This window comes from Choloepus didactylus, chromosome 3 (genome assembly GCF_015220235.1).
Source record: "Choloepus didactylus isolate mChoDid1 chromosome 3, mChoDid1.pri, whole genome shotgun sequence".
Lineage (NCBI taxonomy): Eukaryota > Metazoa > Chordata > Mammalia > Pilosa > Megalonychidae > Choloepus > Choloepus didactylus.
In genome coordinates, this window is record NC_051309.1 from 155,718,539 (window position 1) to 155,744,479 (window position 25,941).

The following is a 25,941-nucleotide window of genomic DNA, read 5'->3' on the forward strand; positions in this document are numbered from 1 at the left end:
CTGCTTTTTCTACTAATTACACACATTTTTCCTCATGGAGTAACTGATGTTTTCTGGATGGTGGAACTTTTGTTTGTAGGAAAGCATATACAACAGGGCCAGATTTTGTTGGTTTCTGTTCCAGAGAATGTTTCCAATACCCCTTTTTTTTTCTGGTAATATTCCAGGACTGGCTCAGTTTGGGCTTCATAAGCCTTCAGTCTCTTGATAACCGTCTCTGGTCTGTCATCTTCACGCTGAATCAGAGGCCCTTCAGTCATAACATCACAGCGGGGAGAGTTGAATTCGATGTTGCAGACTCAAAGGCCGCTGCCTGGATGAATACAGTGCGCAGTGAGACCTTGTTCAATGACCGCAAAGGGCACATTCAGATTAATCACCGTGTCTATCCCATAAGCTCTATCTAGGGCTTCGGCCTCAGGAAGAGTCCTTGGAAAACTTGTCAATAGCCAGGTATACTAGATGAGATTTTTCAGCTCGTAAAGGGCTAGCCGAGTCATGGCATCACCTGGGATGAGTTTCCATTTGTAAATGAAAGTCATGGCTTAGAAACCAATTTCTGTGCCCCTCAGCATGTCTCAGAGCAGGTCCCCGCTGGAGAGGTGCTTCAATTTGAAGTGTTTGGTAATGCCAGACGACACTGTGCCCATCCCCGAGCCCGGAGCCCCCAAGATCACCCCGCGCAGGAGCTGCGCTGTCGTCCCCAAGGTCTCAGAAAGAGGCTCGGGCCGCGCAGACAACTGGGCTCCGCGGCTTGGGGGCCAGCGGGCTAGCAGCGCTGCAAGGACGCGCGCCCGAGTAGGCGCGCAGGCGGCGGCGGCGCCCAGGTTCTCCGGTGTCAACCTTTTCAATATTAAATACTCTATTCACATGCAGTGATCTATCTTTTCCTGATGGCTTATAATTTTAAGCATTTTTCCATATGCTTATTGCTCATTTGTTACACCTTCATTTGAAAACTATTCAAATATTTTGCCCATTTTTAACTTGAAAGGTTTAAATTTTTATTATTGTTTTGTAGGAGTTCTTTTCATATTCTGGATACAATCTTTTTCCAAAAATATTTTTCTGTCACAATATTTTTGGGGGGTCAGGATTATTTTCTCCAACTCTGTGGCTTGTTATTTCATTTTCTTAATGCTTATCATTCAAACAGCAGAAGTATACATTTCTATGAACTCCAATTTATCTGTTTTTCTTTTGTGGTTTGACCTTTTTCACGATGTCTAAGATATCATTGCCTGCTCAAGTATGAGATAATAGTCTACTTTGTTTTCAGTTAAAAGTTTTTTATTTTAGCATTGGCATTTTGAAGTAAGACTGATTAGTGAGAGTAGGAGCCAGTGTTCATTTTGTTATACAGATTCATAGAGTTGTTCCAAAAATATTTATTGCAAAGAAGCCCCTCAATGAATTGTCTTAGTGCCTTTATCAAAACTCAATTGACCACTATGTGTGGATCTATTTCTGGAAACTCTGGACACTTTTGATCCATTGATCTATTTATCTGTGCAGTCACTACACTGTCTGGATTACTTTAGCCTAACAATCAAGTTTTGAAGTTAGAGAATATAAACTCTCCAACTTTGTTCTTTTCCAGGATGTTTTGTCTTTTCTAGATCTGGTGCCTTTCCATACAAATTTAAGTATCGGCCTTTCATTTTCTACACACACAAAAAAGTTTTGCTAAGATTATGATTGGGATTATGTTGTGTGACGGTTAATTTAATGTGTCCTGATTGTTGCTGTGAAGGGATTTTGTAGATAGGACAATCAGTTGATATTAAGTAAAGGACATTACCCCAGGTAATGTGGGTGTGCTGCATGCAATCAGTTTTTAAGAGCAAGAACTGTGGATCCAGAGAACAGAAGAATTTCTGCCTCAAGACTTCAACATCAAGTCTTCCTAAAATTTCCAGCCTGCCAGTGTGCCCTACAGAACTGTGAATTCCTAGTTCCCAGAATTGCATGAGCCAATTCTGAAAATTAAACCTTGCAGGTTTAACATACATTGACAACAGGTCAATTTTGGGAAAACTGGCATCTTAGTAATATTGAGTCATATAATCCATATATATGGATTAAATATCTTTAAATTCTCTAAGCAAAATTGTAGTTTCACTGTAGAGAGCTTGCACATCTTTTATTCAATTTCTCTTTGAATATTTCACATTTTGGATGCTTTTAGAAATGATATTGTACGTAAAATTTATTTTCCAATTATTTTTGTGTGTATGTAGAAACAGATTTGTATATAATTTACTTTGTATCCTATGACCTTTCAATATTTATTATTTCTAGTAGTTGAATCTTCATTTTTTTAATTTTCCACAAATACATTGTATCTTCTGCAAATAAAGACAATTTTATTTATTCCTTTTGAATTGTTACATCTCTTATTTCTTTATTTACCAGATACAGAATCATTCATATTTTTTTTACTTCTTCTTATGTCAGTTGATGTTGTGATATTAAAAAAAATTATTCATTTCCTCTAAGTTATTGAATTTATTGGACTAAAGCTTTTCCTTGTTCATAATATACCCTAATTCTTTTTTAAATATCTTTAGGATATGTATTAATATCTCCTGTATCAATCCCGGTATTTTTAATTTGTACTTGCTCTTTTTTTTTTTTTCTTCATCAGTTCTTGCTGGGGGTTTATTGGTTTGATTAATCTCTTCAAAACACTAACTTCTAACCTTTTAAGTTTCTTTGATTTGCTTTTCATTTTTTCTGTTTGGTTGATTTATTCTCTTACGTTTATCGTCTCCTTTCTTCTATTTGATTTTAATTTGGTTTCCCTTTTCTACATTCTTAATGTGAAAACATAATTTACTGGTTTTATGTGTTTCTTCCTTTCTAACATAAGCATTTAAAACGATTCATTTGTTTCTGAACACTACACTAGTTGCATCCCCCAAATTTTACTATGTTGTGTTTTTTATATTGATTTAAGTTTAAAAATATTTTCTAATGTTCCTTGGGACTTCTGCTTTGATCCCAGGGTTTTTTAGACATATGTTGATTAATTCCCAAATATCTGGTGATTTTCCAGATATCTTACTGCTTTTTTCTCTAATTTAATTTTACTGTAAATTTTGTCAGAGACCATACTCTATAAAATGTTCACCTTTTGAAATCTATGAAAAATTATTTTATGACCCAAAATGTGGTCTATTTTGATGATTGTTCCATACATACTTGAGAAAAATATACGTTCTGAAGTTGTGCATAGTAGTATTCTTCAAATATAAATTAGGTCAATTTGTTTGATAGGTTATTCAATTCTTTTACATACTTACTGATTCCTTGTCTAGTGATTCTTCCAGTTGCTAAGTGGGGTATTTAAAAACACTAAAAATGATTCAGCAATTTTGTATTCTCCCTACCAATCCACCAATTTTGCTTCTCATATTTTAAACTCTGCTTTAGGAAGCATATAATGTAGGAGAGTTATGACATCTGGTAAACTGACTCTTTTATTGTTATGAATTTTTCCTCTTTCTCAGGTAATAATTGTTGTCTGAAAGTCTACATTTTCCAATATTAATATATATAGCCACATTAGCTTTTTGATGATTACTGTTTGCCTGTTACATATTTTTCTATTCATTTACTCCAACATATATCTATATTTATATTGAGTGTATCTCTTACAGATAGCAAAAACTGGGGTTTTGATTTTTTTTTTATTTAGCCTAATAATCTCCACATATTGGATATGTTTACTTTTAATATAATTATTGCTGTATTTGGGTTTTAATTTATCTTCTCGCTATTTGTTTTCTTTGTGTCCTCATTATTTTGTTCCTTTTGATTTTGTTTCTTTGGAATTAACAAAATATTTTTGAGTCTTCTATTGTCTTTTTTCTGTTTTCTTTTTACCAATTTTATACCACTTTGTACATATACTTTTAATGGTACCTCTAAAGCTTACAATTTGCATCCCCTTCTCATAAACTCCTTGTAATTAATATTGTGTCACTTCCATTAAAATTTAAGAATCTTAAACAGCATAATTCCATTAACCCTCCTTCTTTGTGCTATTGTCATAGGTTATAAACTCCACAACACAATATTACTGTTTTTGTTTCAGTCAGTTTTAAGTTAAAGAAAATAAAACTATGAAATATAGGCTTTCATATTTAACAATATATTTACCATTTCTAGTGCTCTTCATTCTTTCCTATTGATATCACTTCCCTTTAGATGGCAGACTCTCCTTTGGCTTTGCAATTATGCAGACAAAAAATTCCCCTATATTGGAAAATGTTCTTATTTCACCCTCTGTTTTGTTGTATACATTCATTAGATATAGACTTTTGAATGACAGTTTTTGCTCTTTATATTGATTTCTGCATGCCATTGTTTCTGATAAAAAGTCACCTGTCATTTTGATCATTTTTTTCTTACATGTAATGTGCACTTTGTCTCCAGCTTATACCAACAAAATCTTTCATTTTCAGTAATTTGACTATTATATATCTAGGTGTGGCTTCTTTTGTATTCATCCTACTTGTGGCTTGCCGAGCTCCTTGGTTCTGTAGTTGTTTTGTTTTGTATTGTTTTTCCCCCAGCAAATTTGGTTAGTATTCTGCCATTACTTTTTTAAAAATTTTATCATCCAATCTCTCCTCTTCTGGGACACTCTGCATCTACAGTAGACATTTGCTATGTCTTCATGTTCATTCATCCTTTCTTCCGCAATTTCAATCATTTGCTAATCATACCCAGAGCATTCTTCAAACTTCAGATGGTATTCTTCAGTTCTAAACTTTCAGTATGTTTTTTTAATGCAGTTTTATTAAGATATATTCACAAACCACAGAAGCCATCTGAAGTATACAATCACAGGCTCACAGTATCATCAAATACCTGTGCATACATCTCCATGATCAAATTTAAATCATTTTCATTATAACAGAAAAGAAATAAAAATTTAAAAAAAAATCCCTAACCTTCTCATTCTCATTCTCCTTATCACCCCATATTACTGACTTATAGTATTGGTGTGCTACATTTGTTACTGTCAATGAAAGAATATTAAAATATTATTGTTACTATAGTCCATAGTTTGCAGTAGGTACATTCTTTCTCATATACTCCTCTGTTATTAACTCCTCCTAATATTGTCATACATTTGCTCTAGTTTATGAAGGAACTTTTTATATTTGTAAAGTTAGTCATGGACATTGTCCATCACAAGATTTATGGTGTTATACATTCCCATACATACCTCCAACTTGCCTTCTGGTGACATCCATGACTCTAAGATTCCCCTTTCCACACACAGTGACGTGCTACATTCACCTTTGTGTATTTCCAAATGTTTCAGTTCAACCTAGTTAAACATTCTGCACACACTAAGCAACAGCTCCCCATTCTTTAGCCTCATTCTATATCATGGTAAACTATATTCTATATTTTATGTCTATGAGTTTACATATTATTATTAGTTCATAACAGTGAGATCATGCAATATTTGTCCTTTTGTGTCTGACTTATTTCAATTAACATAATGTTCTTAAGGTTCATCCATGTTGTCACGTGCTTCAGAACTTCACTCCTTCTTACTGCTGAACAATAGTCCATCGTATGTAATGCCACATTTTGTTTATCTATTCATCTGTTGATCAACACTTGGGTTGTTTCCATCTTTTGGCTATTGTGAACAATGCTGCCATGAGCATCAGTGTACAAATGTCTATTTGTGTCCCTGCTTTCAAATCTTCTGGGTTTATCTTGAGTAGCAGGATAGCCAGGTCATAAGACAATTCTATACTTAGCTTCCTGACGAACTGCCCAACCTTCCTCCAGAGGAGCTGTACTATTTTACAACCCCACCAGCAGTGAATAAGTGTTTCTATTTCACCACATCCTCTACAACAGTTGTAGTTCCCTGTTTGTTTAATAGTGGCCATTCATTGTGGTTTTGATTTGCATTTCCCTAGTAGCTAGTGAAGCTGAGCATCTTTTCATTTGCTTTTTAGCCATCCATATTTCCTCTTTGGAAAAGTGTCTATTCATGTCATTTGCCTAGTTTTAAATTGGGTTGTTCATCTTTTTGTTGTTGAGTTGTAGTATTTCTTTATATATTCTGGATAACAAACCTTTATCAAATATGTGGTTTCCAAATATATTCTCCCATTGAGTGGGTGGCATTTTCACCCTTTTGACAAAGTCCTTTGAAGCACAGAAGTATTCAACTTTGAGGAGGTCCCATTTATCTATTTTTTCTCTCATTGTTTCTGCTTTGGGTGTTAGGTCTAGGAAACTACTGGCTATTATTAGACCTTGAAGATGCTTCCCTATATTTTCTAGGAATTTTATGGTACTGGTTCTTCTATTCAGGTCTTTGATCCATTTTGAACTAATATTTCTATAGAGTGTGAGGTAGGGGCCCTCTTTCATTCTTTTGGATATGGATATCCAGTTTTCCCAACACCATTTAATGAAGAGACTTTTCTGTTCCAGTTGAGTGGACTTGGGAGCCTTGTCAAAAATCAACTGACTGTATGCAACCACTCTGCAAGACAGTGTGACAGTTTAGGAAGCTAAGTATAGATTTGCCATATGATCCAGCTATTCCATTACTAGGTATATACTCAGAGGAACTGAAAGTTAAGACACGAACAGACAGCTGTAAACTGATGTTTATTGCAGCATTATTCTCAATAGCCAAGAGATGGAAACAGCCCAAATGTTCATCAATGGATGAGTGGATAAACAAACTGTGGTACATACACATGATGGAATATTACACAGCTGTAAGACAGAAGAAAGACACGGAACATACACTAACATGGATGAACCTTGAGGACATTATGTTGAGTGAAGTTAGTCAGAAACAAAAGGATAAATACTGTATGGTCTTGCTAATATAAACTAACATTAATGAGAAAACTTTGAGAGTTAAAAGCTGATAACACAGGCTATCAGGAGATAGAAAGAGGGTAGAGACTGGGCATTTGATGCTGAAAGACTACAGAATGTTAAGCAGGATTGACTGTATAGATCCAGAAATAGATAGCATAATACTGTGTGATGGTAGCACAATATTGTAACTACACTAAACAAAGATATCTGTGAGTAAGGCTGAAAGAGATGGGATAGGGGAATGTATGACACCAGAGGTAAATATAGATGATAAAGACTGAGACTGTTTAACTTAGCAAAAACTGGTGTGGTCAATGATTGTGACTAAATGTACAAATATAAAAATGTTCTTGCATGTGGGAGAACAAATGAATGTCAACCATGCAGAGTATTGAAAAGGGGAAGGTATGGGGGAGTAAATATAATCAAAGCAAACTGGAGTCTATGGTCAACAGTAACATTGTAATAAGCTTCCATTAAATGTAACAAAGGCAATATACCAAAGCTAAATGCGCATTAAAGGAGGATTAAGGGAGGGATATGGGATTCTTGGCAGTGGTGTTGTCTGACCCTACTATTGTATTGTATGATATTTTATTTTTCTTTTATTATCTTTTTTATTATTCATTTAAAAACAAAACAAAATAAAATTTTGTAGTAATCAATATGTTCAAGTGCTAACTGTGCTGATAAATGCACAAATATATGATGATTCCATGAACAACTCATTGTACACTGTGGATAATTGTATGGTATGTGAATATAGCTCTATATAATTGTAGGAAGAAATACAAATAGGGATAAAAGTGCTGGAGAAAACAAGGAGAGAGGGATGTACATATTTACTGTTGGTTAGGAGGCAGAATGGTATAGCCTTTCTGGAAGACAGTGTGGTGGTTCCTCAAGAAGCTAAGTATGTGGGTGCCATAAGGTCCTGCAACCTCATTAGGGCGCATATACTTGGAAGATCTGAGAGCAGGGGCACGAATGGACATTTGCACACTGGTGTTTATGGAGGCAGTATGCATGATTTGCAATGGGTGGAGGTGGCCTAATGGTACATTAGCTGAGGAATAGAATGGTGAATTGTGGTGTGCGCATACAATGGAATATTGAGCAATTGTGAGGAGGAGTGAAGCTGTGAGACATGCAACCCAATGAGGTGAATGGATGCTATAGACAGCATTTTGAGTGAACTATGCCAGAAACAAAGGCAAACACTATAATGCCTCACCAACATGGACTAACTACAATGTGTAAACTCATAATTCAATCTTAGAGCACAGCTTATTAGGGGAATGCCTATTATAATGGTCCCTAGATTGTAAGCTCTTACAGCAGGCAAATCTATTCCTGAATTGTAATGGCTATCTCCAGATTCTGAAATGCTGATCCTCTATATATACCTGATTGATCCCTGGAACTTTGGGTATCCGTGTGACACCTGAAGCTCAGAGCTAGAGCTTGGCAGATATGAATGTCAGTATTAGCACATACAGCAACTGTTAAAAGCTTAAAAAGTGTCCAGACTTCAATTAGAGATATGAATGAAGCAGATCTAGTTAGGAATCGGGAAAATTGGGCCAAAGGTTAAAGGATGATACTGACTGTGTTTGAAAACTTCAACTTCCACATGAGACCAAGGGAAGAGATGTTTATTTGGTGCAGGATCTATATTTCCTAAAAAATTTAACTCACACAGTTTGTTCAAATGCCATAATTACGCAGAACTTTAAATAGGAACTGACACCTGGTAGGCTTTTACAGGTTAGTGTGAAACAGTGACACATCTCAAAGTAATTTGGGCAGAGAATAAAAATATATATGCAGGGCCCCCTGAGGAGCCAGGGGGAAATGTGGAAATGTTGGACTTCCTCACCTGGATTGTTGCTGATGTTCTTACAAACATTGAGGACTAGTGGTTTGGTATACCAAGATCTCTATCTTGGGGCTTGCCCTTATGGAGCTCATTACTGCAAAGTAGAGGCTAAACTTGCTTATAATTGTGCCTAAGAATCTCCCCTTGAGAACCTCTTTGTTGCTCAGATGTGGCCTTCTCTCTCCCGCTAACCCAACTTGGCAGCTAACCCAACTCACTGCCCTCCCCACTACGAGGAACCTGACTCACAGGGGTGTAAATCTCCCTGGCAATGCAGAGTGTGACTCCCAAGGATGAATCTGGACCAAACATCATGGCATTGAGAATGTCTTCTTGACCAAAATGGGGATTCAAAATGAAACAAAATAAAGTTTCAGTGGCTGAGAGATTTCAAATGGAGTCAAGAGGTCACTCGGGTGGACATTCTTGCACACTATATAGATAACCCTTTTTAGGTTTTAGTGTACTGGAATAGCTAGAAGTAAATACCTGAAACTATCAAACTGCAACCCAGTTGCCCTGACTCTTGAAGACGATTTTATAACAATGCAGATTACAAGGGGTGACAGTGTGATTGTGAAAGCCTTGTGGATCACACTTCCTTTATCCAGTGTATATTTGGATGAGTAGAAAAGTGGGGACAAAAACTAAATTAAAAATGGGGTGGGAGAGAGGGGATGATTTGAGTGTTCTTTTTTTACTTTTAGTTTTTTATTCTTATTTTTACTTTTTCTGGTATAAGGAAAATGTTCAAAAAATAGATTGGGGTGATGAATTCACAAATATATGATGGTACTGTGAACAGCTGATTGTACATTATGGATGATTGTATGATATGTGAAAATATCTCAATAAAACTGAATTAAAAAAGAAATCAATTGACCATAGATCTGAGCAACTATTTCTGAACTCTCAATTCGATTCCATTAATTTATATGTCTACCTTAATGCCAGTACCACACTGTTTTGACCACTGTGGCTTTATCTGTGTTAAAGTCAGGAAGCTTGAGTCCTCCCACTTCATTCTTCTTTATCAACATGTTTTTTGGATATTAGAGGCCCCTTACCCTTCCAAATAAAATTGATGATTAGCTTTTCCATTTTTGCAAAATAGTCTGTAGAAATTTTGATTGGTATTGCATTGAATCTGTAAATCAATTTGGGTAGAAATGACATCTTGATGACATTTAGCCTTCCAATCCATAAACACAGAATGTCTTTCCATTTATTCAGGTCTTCTTTGATTTCTTTTAGCAATGTTTTGTAGTTTTCTGTGTACAAGTCCTTTACATCTGTATAGATGAAAGCATGCTGGATTTTGTCAAATGACTTTTCTGCATCAATCAAGATGATCATGTGGTTGTTCCTTTTTGATTTGTTGATGTGGTGTATTACATTAATTGATTTTCTTGTGTTGAACCACCATTGCATACCTGGAATAAAACCCACTTGATCATGGTGTATAATTCTCTTAATACGCTATTGGATTCTATTTCCAAGTATTTTGTTGAAGATTTTTGCATCTATATTTATTAGACGGATCTGAAATTTTCTTTTCTTGTAGCACCTTTATCTGGCTTTGGTATCAAATGTTTTGGCGTTATCTGGCTTTTTGGTATTAAATGTTTATCTGGCTTTGGTATTAAATGTTTGGTATTATCTGGCTTTTGGTATTAAATGTTTTGGTATTAAATGCTGGTTAGAAAGAGCAGTGTTCCCTCTTCTTAAATGTTTTGGAAGAGTTTGAGCAGGCATTCTTTCTGGAATGTTCAACAAAACTCATCTGTGAAGCTGTCTTGTCTTGGGCTTTTCTTTGTGGTAGGGTTTTGATGACTGATTTGATCTCTTTACTTGTGATTGGTTTGTTGAGGTCTACTATTTTTTCTTGAGTCAGAGTAGGCTGTTCTAGGAAGCTGCCCATTTTATCTAAGTTGTCTAGCTTACTGGCATATAGTTGTTCATAGTAACCACTTATGATCTTTTTATTTCATTGGGGTCTGTGGTAATGTGCCCCTTCTTGTTTCTGATTTTATTTATTTGCAGCTTCACTCTTTTTGTATTTGTCAGTCTAGCTAAGATTTGTTGATTTTACTGATGTTCTCAAAGAACCAAATTTTGGTATTATTGATTCTATTTTTTTATTCTCCATTTCATTAATTTCTGCTATAATCTCTATTATTTCTTCCCTGATTGCTTTGGGATTAGTTTACTGTTCTTTCTCTAGTTTCTTTAGTTGTTCAGTTAGGTCATTATTTTAGCTCTTTCTTCCTTTTTAATGTAGGCAGTTAGGGCTATAAATTTCCCTCTCAGTACTGCTTTCACTGTATCCCATAAGTTTTGAAATATCATGTGTTCTTTTTAATTTGTCTCAAGATATTTACTGATTTCTCTTGCAATTTCTTCTTTGACAAACTGATTGTTTAAGACCATGTTGTTTAACCTCCACATATTTGTGTATTTTCTGGTTCTCTGTTTGTTATTAATTTCTAGCTTCATTCCATTGTGATCAGAGAAAGTGAGTGCCAGTTTGAATGTATTATGTCCCCCAAAATGCCATTATCTTCGATGCAGTCTTGTGGGGGCAGATGTATTTAGTATTGATTAGATTGGAATCCTTTGATTGAGTGTTTCCATAGAGATGTGACTCAATCAACTGTGAGTGAAACATGTGATTGGATAATTTCCATGGGGTGTTACCCTGCCCATTCAGGGTAGGTTTTGATTGGATCACTGGAGTACTTAAAAAAGAGCCACACAGACCCAGACTCTTTCTACAGCCAAGAGGGACATTTTGATGAATTCATAGAAGCTGAGAGAGTAGCTGCAGATGAGAGACAGTTTGAAGATGGCCGTTGAAAGCAGACTCTTGCTCCAGAGAAGCTAAGAGAGGACAAACACCCCAAGAGCAACTAAGAGTGACATTTTGGGGGAACTGCAGCCTACAGAGGAACATCCTGGGAGAAAGCCATTTTGAAACTAGAACGTCGGAGCAGACGCCAGCCATGTGCCTTCCCAGCTAACAGAGGTTTTCCGGACACCATTGGCCATCCTCCAGTGAAGGTACCTGATTATTGATAACTTACCTTGGACAGTTTATGGACTTAAAACTGTAACTTTGTAACCAAATAAACCCCTTTTATAAAAGCCAATCCATTTCTGGTATTTTGCTTAACAGCAGCATTAGCAAACTAGAACAAAGTGCTTTGTATAATTTCAGTCCTTTTAAAGTTAAGACCTATTTCGTGCAGCTGCATATTATCTATCCTGGGGAATGTTTCATGAGTGCTTGAGAAGAACATATATCCTGCTGTTCTGGGGTGCAATGTTCTATATATGTCTCTAGAGTCATTTATTACTCCCTTCAGTTCGCCAGTGTTTGCCTCATGTACTTTGTGGCAACTTGATTAGGAGCATAGATATTTATGATTGTTATTTCTTCTTGGTGAATTGCCCCTTTTATTAACATGTAGTGTCCTTTTAATCTCATAACATTTTTGCATTTAATTTCTATTTTGTCTGATAGTAGTACAGCTACCCCAGCTTTCTTTTGGTTACTACTTGTGTGGAATATCTTTTTCTATCCTTTTACTTTCAACCTATTTGTAAAAAAAATAGGTTGAAATGAATCTCTTGTAAACAGCATATAGATGGATCAAATTTTTTAATTCATTCCACCAATCTGTACAAAATGAGTCTCCTGTAAACAGCATATAGATGGATCATATTTTTGAATTCATTCCACCAATCTGTGTCTTTTGATTGGGGAGTTTAATCCATTAACATTCAAAGTTATTACTGTAAAGGTAGTTCTTGATTCAACCATCTTACTCTTTGATTTTTATTTGTCAGATCTATTTTTTCCTCTCTCTGTTTTTATGCTTTGAATTACCGTTACTAATACTCTTCAATTCTGTACCCTCCACCCAACCTCTCTCTCCTGTCTTTTCTTTTCATCTGCCAGGACTCCCTTTAGTAGTCTTCATAGGACTGGTCTCTTATTAAAGTCTCTCAGCCTCTTTTTATCTGAGAATATTTTAAACTCGTCCTCATTTTTGAAGGACAGCCTTGCTGGGTAGAGAATTTTTGGCTCACAATTTTTCTCTTTCAGTATCTTAAATATATCATGCCACGGCCTTCTCGCCTCCATGGTGTCTAATGAGAAATCAGCATGTAGTCGTATTTGGCTACCCTTGTATTTGGTGAATCACTTTTTTCTTGCTGGCTTCAGAATTTTTTCCTCTTTGGCATTTGACAGTCCTATTACTATGTGTCTTGGAGTGGGTCTATTTGGATTTATTCTGATTGGAGTACTTTGGGCTTCTTGGATTTGCATATTTATATCTTTTATAAGGGTTGGGACATTTTTAGCCACTACTTCTTTGAATATTCTTCTTGCCCCTTTTCCTTTCTCTTCTACTTCTGATATACCCATAATGCATATATTTGTGTGCTTTGTGTTGGTAATCATTTCCCTGAAACTTGGCTAACAATTTTCCATTTTTAATCTCCATTCCTTCTTTTGTCTGCTCAAATTCAATTGATCTATGTTCTAGCTCACTGATTCTTCTGCCTCTGCAAATCTGCTGTTCTATGTCTCCAGTATTTTAAATTTTATCTACAGTGTCTTTTAGTTCCATAATGTCTGCTATTTTTCTATGTATTATTTCAAATTCTTCTTTTTTGCTCTTCTAGTGTCTTCTTAATACCCTTTATCTCTTTATTCACATTTTCTTTTATTTCTTTGAATTAATCCAGGAGATTTGTTTGCACATCTTTGATTCATTGTTCCAGATTTTGTACCTCCTCCGACTTTTTGATCTGTTCCCTTGATTGGGCCAGCTTTCCTTGAATCTTTAGTATGCCTTGTGATTTTTTGCTGGTATCTGGTCATCTGATTATCTTGATGGGTCTATTCTGAAGATTGAGTTCTCTCTCTTATTTAGGATTTAGGGTTTGTATTAGGGCACTGCTTTGACAGTTGAACCATCCTATTTCTCAGTCAAAATAGGGCCAGGTACCTGTGCAGGAAAGATTCAGACCAGCTCCAATGGCCTGGCATAGGGTCTGGAGAGGCTCTGAAAATCCTTGTAATTTTACCATGAACTTTCCAGGCTGTCCAGCAGATGGCGTTCTTCAGTGACTTAACCATCCTCAGAAATTGTTTACCTCCTGGAGCCTGGCAATGTCTGAGCTGGCAGGGCTGAAACTGCAGGGTTTCTGTGCCTCCACTTTGCTGGGCAAAATCTGGCTCAGTGTGGGACTGTGTCCCCCACTTTACTTGTGGTGGAGGATTCTCTCAGCCACCCCAGTCAGCTCCCATCCTCCAGGCAAGGACAGGGTTGCCTGCTGCTGTTTTCCACAAGGGTGGGGGATAGGCACTGCTGGAGTTACAGTGTTTGTCCATGTTTTCTCAGAGTCTTTGTCCTTCATTGACCTGGGCCTCGAGTTGTCCTTCCCTGTCCCCTGGGTCTGCAAACAGTTGATTTGGGCAATTTCTGCCTGGCTACTTGCTGCTTTTGGGAAAGATTATTCTGTTTGGGAAAGAGTCTCCCTAATCCTCCATTTTGGAAACTCCTCCTTGTTGCCCTTCTATATTCTGCCCTCTTCAGTGGCTTAAGTCCTGCCCTGGATCCCTCTGTGTTTGGGTCTCTTTGTCTGGATAAAGGTGGGGATCTGTCGCTCTGCCGTGAGAGATTTTATAGTCTGTGTCCCAGGTGGGAAATGGGAAGGATTCCAGCTTCTGCCTCTGGGCACCTCCTGAGCTGTGCGGGACTGAGTGAGGGGAAGTGGCAAGGTTTGGCTGATCCAGGACAGAAGTTTCCTATCTGATATTTTTCTCTTTCTTCCATTCAGCTTTGTGGGATCCTTCTCCAGTCTTTACCTTGAACAAGTGAAAATTGTTCTTTTTCTTTCCCCTAAAACTCTGAGGAGGTTTCCTGTAGCTGTCTTATATTGCCATGTTGATGACATCACTGCAGTATGGTTTTTCTTTATAGTTTCTATTTCTGTGCTGAGGATTCCCATTTATCCATTTTGTTTAAAACTCTTAAACATAGTTTTAATAGCTATTTTAAAGTTATTTCATATTGCCTGTTTAAAATTTTCTATTGTCAACATCTGGATCATCTAGGTTTCTGTTGATATTGAACACTTTTTTCTTTTGATTGTGAGGCACATTTTTTGCCTCTTAACATGACCAGTAATTTTTTGGTTTGTTTATGCAAAATATTGTAGATCTCGCATTGTAAGAAGTCTTTAGTATGGTGTATTAACTTACATAACATTGTGTTTAGTTCTGACTGACAGTTGAAGTCCTGGAGGATCCTCTCAATTGTGTCAGGCTCAGTTTTCATGCATTGTTAGGGAAGATCTACTTTAGTTTTGTTTTCAGACCTAAGCTGTGGCCTTTTCTCTTTGGTAGAGTTTTTACTTCCAAAGCATGACCTTTCTGAGCTCTCAATTGATTAACTGAAATATTCCCTTGATATGCCTGAACTCTAATATCTTCTAGCAATACCCATTTTTAAATTTCTCTATTCAGCTCTTAGCCTCTCATGGAAACTCATCTAGCATTTGGTCACTGAAGAAAACATCCATGCACAAGTATGAGCCACCATCCATACACAGCTCCCTCCTCTCCAGTAGTCTGGTCCACAAGTCCCAGCTAGAGTAGCGCCAAACTTAATCTGTATCTTCTCTTCTCATTGAGATCTCCATTCTCTGTTCAGTATCTACTTTCCCACCTCAAGTCATAAAACTTGAGAGAATGTGGGTTTACTTCACATTTTCACCTTTTTTTCAAGGATCAAAGTCCTGTTCTATCTGTTGTCCAATGACAGTATATATTCACTAAATATATTGTGTTCAGTTTTGTATTATTTATGGTGGGACAATCTGCTAGAAACCAGTTATTCTTTCATGGATGGAAGATGAAATCTCGTATCATAGGCATTTCAAAATGATTAATATTCTACAAAGTACCAGTGTAATACTTTAATTAAAAAGTTTTCTATTAATGAATATATATTTTTAAATACCATTATTCATTAAAGGTAAAGCTATAAAGATAGTTCTTAAAAATTTTAGGAATTTTTCCTTGGGACTGATTACCAGAAATGGTCAAAGGATAGGAAAACATTTCAGGTTCTTGAAAGTACTGAAAACTAGTTCCTTAAATCTGCTTTAAGAAGAAAAATGAGGCAAACAAAGATGTGTGTATATTCAAATATATGTTGTATATGTGTTTTCCAGTAGTGCTAGTGTATAGTGCAATAGAAAACCAGCTTCTCTATAAATTTCTATTCGTAAGGATTTTACTTTGTTTTCTATTGAAACAAATTAGGGACAATATGATTTCAATATTGATCTTAGAAAAGGCAGAATTATAAGCTGATTCTGGCAAAAAAAAAAAAAAATTTCTTCTGATTTCTCTGTTCTGTAGTAGCAGCCTTCTGCCTGTGGCCAGCCTGGATTCTGCACCACAATCCTTAAGTATCCTTAGGAAAAAGACAATTATATCTCTCATTTTCAAGTCATCATTGTCAATTTACCACTAGGGTTTTCAACTGTTTTTAATCACACAGAGGGGAGGAGGGTATTTGTACTCTGACTTTCAGAGATTTTTGGTCTACTCCTTTAGTTTCAGGCAAAGCCTCAAAATTTATTGCATTATAAACCAGCAGTACATTTGAAGCCCTTAATTCCTCTAATTTTGCAATTTTTATATGTAACTACTAAACCTTGGTTGGTCTCTTTTCCCCAGGAGTGGTGCTTTTTGGAGTCTTCAGGCCACATTAGCAAATATCCCATGAGAACAGTTTCTGATCCTGAGCTCAGCTTGATTCTAAAATGTTTTCTCCTGTCTGACTTCCTTTTTTTTTTTTTTTTAATTTGGTGACAGTTTTTTGATGTCTTTAAAAATATGATTGTAATTTATCCAGATTTTATGGTTAATGTCAGCAGTTTTGTTGACCTTTGATGACTTAATGCTTTCTACTTTGAGAAGTCCAGTTGTACTTATTTTTAACTTTATGTAAGTAGAATTGTATAGTATAAACTTTTTTCCTGTGGCTAAATTTGCTCAACATTTTATTAAGACATTCATCCATTTCTCTGATTGTTCATTCTCATTGCTGAAGACTATTCCATTATATTATTGTACCATCATTTATTTATGCATTCTACTCTTTAGGGGTATTTGAGAAATTTCCAGTTTCTGGCTATAATGATTAGAGTTCCTTTGAGATTTCTTTTAAATATTTTTTCATGAATATATAAATACAGACTTGTTAGTTGTACATAGTAGTAGAATTGCTTAGTCATGGGATACATACATACTCATCTTTACCAGATATTGCCAAACAGTTTTCCAAAGTGGTTTTTCCTATTTACATTTCCATCTTTAGTGTATCAGTTCTACTTGTATATGTTTAATTATTTGGTAGATCTATATTTTTTCATAGACTCTATTTCCTCCATGTCCTTTTGCTATTTCTTTATTAGGATATTGATTTTTCCTGTTGTTTTGGATAAACCTTTTTTATGTGTTAAAGATATCATCTCTGTCATATTTGTAGAAAATATCTTCCTACATATGCTGTTCTTTGAGGTTTTTTTTAACTTAACTTCATTTATCAAATAAAAAAAAATTTCCAAACAAAACAAAGCAAAGCAATGGCAAAAATAAATATCTTGAAAAAACTTCATTCCTTCCAATATGCTCCTATCTATGAAAAGAAAATCAATGAACCATAGTTCTTTGAGTTTTAACTTTGGTTATGCCAAGACTATTGTGTAAAACAATTTGTATTACTCATACTTTGAATTATTCACATCTCTGCTTTAGTCCATTAGAGTAGATAATTAAGTCTAAACTTTATCACAACAATAAATTCTTTACCAACAGATTTACCTGTCAATAGTCAATGTAATGAAGTGAAATAGCTAAAAGACCTGTATTTATAAAGCAAATTAGGGACAATGTAGATTTACTATCACTCTTTGGCAATGTTACATGGCAGAATAGAAAAGAAGATGAAGATGATGAGAAGGAGGTAGTGGAGGAGGAAGATAGAGGAGTGGGAGGAAGAGGAAGAAGGGGTTCCTGTACAAACAGTGTTTCAAGTTATATAATCAGGGTTCAACTGATCTATATTTAATAGGGTGGGTTTCATTTGGGTTTGGGTTTGGGCTTTTTTTTTTTTTCCTTACTTTGGCCTTCATAAAAAGCCAAATATAAATGTTGGTGGCAACCATATTTTTCCGACATGCCTATCTAAAAAAGGCCTTTTTTTTTTTTACCTGAAACTTTATTAGCCATGTCACATTCCATTACTCCATTTATGGCCAATATCAGATGAAAAAGAAACAATGATGAGCTCCAGCCCTCCTAGCCTAATTGTAACTGTTAGTATCCATAATACCAAACCAACAAGTAATGCAATATGCCCAAATTATGTTTATTTTAATTCAGTAAGACCAGTTCTAGTGTAATATGTCCTCCATAGAACTGTCTTCTGGACAGTTTACAAAAAGAAAAGGGGGGGAGGAGGAGGGGCTGGGGAGGAGGCAGAGGAAGAGGAACAACAACAGAGAATCAAGGCTACATCTGTTATGATGAAAATCCCAAACTTATACAGCAGAGACTCATAAGCTCCAAAACTTTCAAGCAGACTCATAAATCACAAAATGTATTATGGTGTTTAACCTCTGCCTCCCCTAAAGTATATTTTAAATAAATGTTTTATTGGCTAGAGCTAAAGTTGTAAATCACTAAATCTATGAACAGGGCTACATGTACAGAAGCAAAACAATGTCTAAATTCTTTGCTTGCATTCAATTTCTTTGGCTTTTTCAACACTACCTTAAAACAATATTTTCCAATACTGGTCTTCATCTTTTCCTATCAGTATATCATCACTAGCCCTAATTATTGCACTAAGACTCTACAGCATTCTTGGCACACTGCCAAACAGAAGGAAGCAATGCTTTAATCTCTCTTATTATGTGTCACCCACTACCCATATGGAAAAGGTAAAGAAAATGGGATAAAAATTAGAATAAGCTGAAGTAGATGACTACTTGCAGTAGTGTGATCAGTGCCATATTAGGCATGGAAAAATGAGAAATGTATTTACAAATGAAAAGACGAAAGTGCATTCAAATGTTGTATTATGCTTATATAATTCAGTTAATTTTTCTGAGCATTTGAAGATACCTGGAAAGGTGATCTTGAAATAAGGCATAATCAGCTCACTGAAATTTGGCAACTGTTTTTCATGTTCCTATTAACTATTCTTGGGTGATTTCAATGGGAAAAATGTGTCACTGTCCAATTCAGCTAACACAGGACCACACTCAGATCTACTAGCCTCTACCAATTTCATCATTCTTCTAATGGATAAAAGTCACCTCTCACAACACAGTGTGACATAGAAATAAACGAGTAAATTAGAACTACCTTAAAAGTTGTATATGACTATGATTTTGTAAGATAGGCACCTGTCATTACAAGATCTGACTACAAATTTTTATTGTGATGGTTAATTTCATGTGTCAACTTGGCTAGGTTATAGTGACCATTTGTTTAGTCAAGCAAGCACTGGCCTGATTATTATGAGGGTATGCTGTAGATGGATTTAAATCATTAATTGGTTGATTGTATGTATGGTTGATTACATCTACAATCAACAAAGGATATTATCTTTGGCAATGAGAAGTGTCTCTTCATCAAATCAGCTGGAGGCCTTAAAGGGAGAACTAAGGATTTCACAGCCAAAAAGAATTTCTATCTCTGCTTCACTAGGCAACTTCTCCTGGGGAATCAAAAGCCACCTTTATCAGAGTTTCCAACCTGCGTTCTGCCCTATGGAATACGGACTTGCCGACGTGCATGGTCAAATGAGCCAATTTCTATAACAATTCCATTAATATTTACATATCATTATCTATACCTGAATCTATATCCTGTTGGTTCTGTTTCCCTGAAGAATTCTAGCTAATACACTAAAATAAAGAAGAGTCAATTTGAAATGCTTTGGTGAATACTTGAAGACAAAGCAATGAGTCACTATTGTCAAAAGCGGAAAGGGGTACCTAAAGGCAAACCTGTGTAACTATGTAAATTTCTAGTCTTGGATTTTAAAAGAGGAAAGCAATATCCCAGAATGTGCAAAGCATTCTGGAAAGTTATTTAGAAGGATTTTCTCCCTGTAAGTACTGGTTATAAGGATCTTTGTAGTTGGATAATGCAGAAGCTATTCCTTTATGCCTGTGATACGCCTTGGATCTGAAAGGATCTGAAAGGTTAAAGAAAGAGATCTATTCCGCAAAAACCACTCAGTCTATCTAGGGAGTTGGAACTGAGGTATAATACCACTGAGAAACAGTTCAGATTGTTTGCCTGATTTATCAAGAAGAAAATAATAACAGCATTCTAAGAAAGAAAAATAAAGTATTTAACCGAGGTCTTACCTATGCAAAATAACAATAACCCAATGTCAGAGAATAAGGAATTAGTATTAGCATATCCTACTTGATTAAAAGGAGGTTTAATGAGGAAAATCACAGTGGTATAATGTAATGTAAAACAAAATTCAGACTAGGTTTTAATTGTGCTGAACTAAAGGTATACATAACCTACAGTCTGCTTTATCAGACAAACTCACCAAGGCCAACCAAGATTTCATTGTTACTCAGTTTATGTGATAATATTGCTTTTCCAGTGGGATCATTTATAAGCTGTCTTTTGTCTAAGATGAACTGAATAGGAATAGGAACTGCTTTTATTAGGAAACTGAACATGTGACTGTTCAGGCATTCCATGAAATCAGTCATCTGGAGAGTACTATTTTCCATTGTCCCTCAGGGATCATTATTGTTGAAAGATACCAATTACCAGTTCAACAATCCTCAAATATCTTTCCATTTTAACTGCACGTGTGTGTCTATACACACATACACAAATGGAGCTAATAACTTGATTCCCCCAAAATAAAATGAAGTGATGGATAATCACCACCAGGATCTAAAGTGGTAGCTTAGAAGATTAAATGGAAAACAAAAAAACACACATACATGCACACATATGTGGGTACATGTGTGTGTGTAAAGAGAGGGGATGGGAAATTTGAGGGGAAAGATAAGTGATTTTGAGAATAAATGCAAAAGATCTAATCTCTAAATAATAGAAATTTCAGAAAGAGGAAAAAGAGTAGATGAAGGAAAAGTGATAATTGAGCGATAGTACAAGAGAATTTCCATTTGAAATGGCTCATCAACTTCCAGACTCCACTGAAAAGAAAATACTCATTTCTAGGCCTGTGCAACTAAAATTTTGGAACATATGCATAAGCTTAAAAACATAATGAACAAGTTACCTAAGAGAAAAGAAGACCAGATTGGTATGGGATTTCTCATATGCAGCCTGGAAGTCATAAGACAGTGGAATAAAATTTAGAATTGAGAGACAAGCCTGGCAAACCTAGAATTCTTTAATCAACCAAGATATCTATGGTCTGTTCAGTTGAGAAGACAGTTTTTGAGAAGGCACAATAATACAAGCAGTGGCACACATACACTGTATTTGAAGAATGATACTTGAAAAAATACTCTAACCAAAAGCCATAGCAGAAATTTTAAGTTGGGAGAAGATGAAGAGTCAAACAGTTGGGTCATAAGTACCAGTTTATGAGTGCTGGGGAGATGAAGGTAACAGCGTAACTGAAAATACAGTAAGGTAGCATGAAACAAGATAAATATAAAAAATTAATATAAAAATTAATATAAATAAATTTCCAGTAATAAGAACTTAAAAAGGAGACGTGAAAATGTACCATTTACAATACTGATAAAGAGTACAAAATACTGAAAAATTCAATAAAATGACACAGGACAAACGATATATAAATAAAACCATAACATTTTACTAAACATCATTAAACAAGATCTGAACTGAATGAGAAGATCCTTAGGTAATGAAAATTTTCAAAATTAGAAAATACATTTAATGTAATTAACAGTGGGATCCCAACAGGACTTTAAATAGAATTGGATAAAATGATTTGGGATTTATAGGAGAAAGAGGTGTCCAAGAATAGCCAATAAAATCACATAATAGAAGAATAATGAGGTACTTTTGAACTTATGATAAAGCCATTGTAAATTACTAAATCAGTATTCCCATGGTATAAAAATAAACAAATAAATAGAATTTGAAGGAACCTAGAAATGGATCTCAGTGAAAAATAATAAATTATTACATAAATGTGCTTGCATAACTAGCTACCTGAAAGAAAGATTTATCCCCACCTTACACCATATAAAAAAATAAATTCCAGATGATTTAAAGACTTAATTGTTGGAAAAAAACATAGGAGATGACACATATGGTCCACTAGCACGGAATCTTAAAATTGAAACTTCAAAAGTTAAATATATGTCTGATTTCATAAAAACTTTTTCTGCAGCAAGCAAGTCAATGGACAAACAATAGAGTTAGAAAACTGTATTTGCCATGGAAATGGTAGACCAAGAATGAATATCTATAATATAAAAGGAAATCTTAAAATCAGTAAGAAAATGAAAAACAACTCAATAGAAATATGGGCAAACGACTCTGAATGAACAGTCCAGAGAGGAAAAGATGTTAAATTTACAATAATCAGGGACATGCAACAATGAAATATCACTTTACACCATCAGATTGCCAAGAATAACAACAAAAACAAAAAACAAACAAACAAACAAACAAAACCCAGAGCTCTAACACCAAATACTGGAAGGGATGTGGGGGAAAAGGTGCTCTACTACATTCCCAGGAGTGTGAAGTATTATCACCTTTTTGGAAATCAAAGAGAAGATACAGAAAATTGTGTAAGTATTTGTAATATATTTGTAATATTTTAATATATATTATGCATTTACATGTATATATTCATATATATGCATATAAACATATTCATATAATTATAATATCATATGAAAATGGAGATAAACACAGAAGGATAAATATTAGGACATAATCAAGTAACACCATGTGTATGGAGGCAGAATGATGATGTGTGTTAAAGCAGGAAGAGAAATGGGGGAGGAATCAAGCAAAAGAAGGAATAGCAAAAAGAAAGACTAAAAAACTGTGCATAAAACACATATACAAATATGTAAAATTACATATTTTACTATTTTTAAAACGGTGATCACTCCTTGTCTTTAAAGATTTTTCCTCAGGGACTAGAAAAGTTTTCATGGAAATGCTTAGTGGTCACCATGATTAAGTCTCCAGTCTTTGGCATCAGCCAACCAGCCCAGTCACTAACGGGTGGTGAGGTTTCCAATGTGTTGCTTCACTTCTCCAAGCTCCAAATTTCCTCATCCCTGAAATAGTGTTGTGAGAATAAAATGTGACAATGTAATTCAACTGCTTAGCACAGTGCTTGGGACATGGTTAATATTCAATAAATGTTGGCTATTAATATTATCAATAGTTATAGCAAATCCACCAGACTTGGGTCCTCGTTAGAGAAGAGCAGAGGAGAGTTTGAAAGCAAGATGATTATGAAGTTCAATTTTAAGTGATTTGAAATCATGCATCTATATTTTAAGTTCTCTTTCCTCGGTTTAACTGAGTATGAAAGAAAGTTAAAACCTCTCACTGTGGCATTCAAGAGCTTCAACAATCTTGTCTTTCAACTAACTTCAACAATTCTCCTATGCCCAGACCTTTGAAAGTATTGTTTGCCAAATAATTTTCTGCACTACCTACTCAAATAATTGCTATGAGGATCAAATGTGAAGAGGTCAACTCATCTTTTTTGTAACCTGCTACATGCCAGGCACACTGCATATGCAGTAACACTGAAAAGTAAGACCTATATTCCACATTTTTTTCAGATAAAGGAACTCATATCCCCATATTTAAATGAGAATCAATGTTTCTTTTGCTATTAGATATATCTACTTCCAAAATCCAGGCTTGTTCTATTAACTTCTTTTCTGTCATCAACGTATACAAGTGTTCTATAAATATTAAATAATCTATGAATTTAAATGTAGAAGGATGTTTAATGTGAGGTTTCAGTTGCCTTGGAGTCCTGGCTGATGTCTCAAAATTGAGGACAGCAGATGATAACTGCTCACACACTCCTACCTGGATTTGCTGAGATAAATCTAAACACATCCTTAGCTCTTTTCTTAGTACTCATTACCAATCTTTGTAATGAATATAGTGTTGATCAGATAATAAGAGGGGCTTTTTAGAAGAGTATAAGTCTAGAAGAGGGGAATGCAGGGCTTTTCACCTCCTCCAACTCCAGGCTGGCAACAAGAAGCATCTCATTACAGAAAAAGCCAGGCTTTCGTCTTCTAAAACACAGGGCCAGACTACAAGGACACCAGTTAGAAGAGAACTTGTGCCTTAACTTCTGTTCCCTACTCCCATCACAACTCTTGAAAACCCCAAACCTGCAGAGCTATGGGGAAAAAAAAGTGTAAGAGCAAAATGGATTCCCACGGGACCCACAGAGGACATGCCCACAGCTCTGGGATTACTCGGGTCACATCTATGACTTCTGGGAAAATGGTGGAACAGGAGATGCAGAGCAAACTTCTCCTCTGTGACAGGGACTAGAGAAGGGGCAGAGGCAGAACAGCATTCCAGGATGCAACTAGCTGGAGAGGGAACTCTACAATGCATAGTGGGGACTGGGATGGAGAGGCAGAGAGACTGCACCTGAAAGGACAGGGTAAGTGTGTTTGACCGGGACCACTACCGTGGACTGGTGGCTGGGGCCAGATGCCACGCACAGGAGGGAGAGTTCCACACACTGTGCACCTGTTTCAGCAGTTGGCTGAACACAACCCTGTAGCCAGGGTCTCTCATAAGGGAACTTGGGATTCAGTGGACCTGTGGTGACATTTACTCTTCCTCCATGGAAGCCCACAGTGTTCACGGTCAAGAGGCAGGGAGAGGTGTGGGTGACGCACAGAAGCCCCAGGAGCACTTTCCAAACCCCAGAATATCACAGGCACATGGGAGACAGGGTCCAGGGTATATGTGAGCTAAGGGGTGAGATACATGGCCCCACAGCTTGAGAGTGGTCCACTCAGAGGCTCAGGAATTACCAGACTCACTCAGCCCTTAAGAGGACTCCCTGCCAAGCTGCACAGGGCCTACCCCTACCCCCAAGGCTGGCAGTACCCAGTGCACATAGAGAATTGATGTGTTGATTGGATTTACACCTGGATTGGGCCCTGCACAGTGCATAGGCAAAGTTGGGGGAAAGCTCGCTTAAGAGTAAGAGGTGGCTCAAGAGTGCCATCTGTTGGCAGGACAGGGAAAGTGCACTCCAGGAATCTGTAGCTCTGCCAAATTATACATAAATATTCAAATAGTCTTGCCTATTTCAAAATGAACTTATCAAGATAAGCAAATGCCCTGAAGCCAACAGAGAATCACAAAGCATAAGAAGACCCAAGTAGATATGGATGAGCCAAACAAACAAATTAAAAAGTCAGAGGAGACACAGAATCTGGAGTAATTAATCAAAGCACATACAAATCTCCAAAACAACTTCACTGGGTTGGCTAAGACATAAAGGACAGGTGGACTATTTCCACATTGTGCTCTGAACTGGCTGCCATTCAGAGCAGCTCCTGAATCCATTCAGAGAAGCTCCCGATTTCAGGGCAACATGACCGACTTCCATTTTTCCCCTTAACTAGAAATTGCCACTAGCACAGTGCTGACCCACCTTGAAAGTTGGGGATGGGTGATAAATCAAAGCAAATTACAAGGGCCTGGACAGTCTGTCAAATTTTGGGGTGTTATCTGGTCAGTACTGTAGGAAACACATTTCTACAGTGGGAATCTGCAGTAACCTCCGCACATCAAAGGTCTCAGTGCTGGGTATGCACTGATTGTTGTTGTCTGGCGCCATTGGTCTCCTGTGGACCATCGATCCTCCTGCCAACCAGATGACTTGGGACGCCATGCTGATGTGGCAACACACTCACCAATGGTAAGTGTGGCAAGACTTCTTCCCTTTCTCTGTGTCACCGAATATTTTTCCCTCCAAGACTGAATCTTATTCTTACATATATTCCCTGGTCCAGAAGCAAATTAATAAGTCCTGGCCTATATTTGGGTACTCTGTACAAGACAGTTTAGGATGGCTCACTGCTGAGGC

The 25,941-nt window shown here is 36.3% G+C and overlaps 1 protein-coding gene and 1 pseudogene across 2 annotated transcripts in view; both read right to left on the reverse strand.

Annotated features, from left to right (window-relative positions):
* Positions 1-25,941, reverse strand: part of INPP4B (inositol polyphosphate-4-phosphatase type II B) — an 877,116-nt gene that overhangs the window by 490,998 nt on the left and 360,177 nt on the right. The gene's annotated exons all lie outside the window — the stretch shown is intronic.
* On the reverse strand, positions 33-25,746 carry LOC119530498 (annotated as a pseudogene).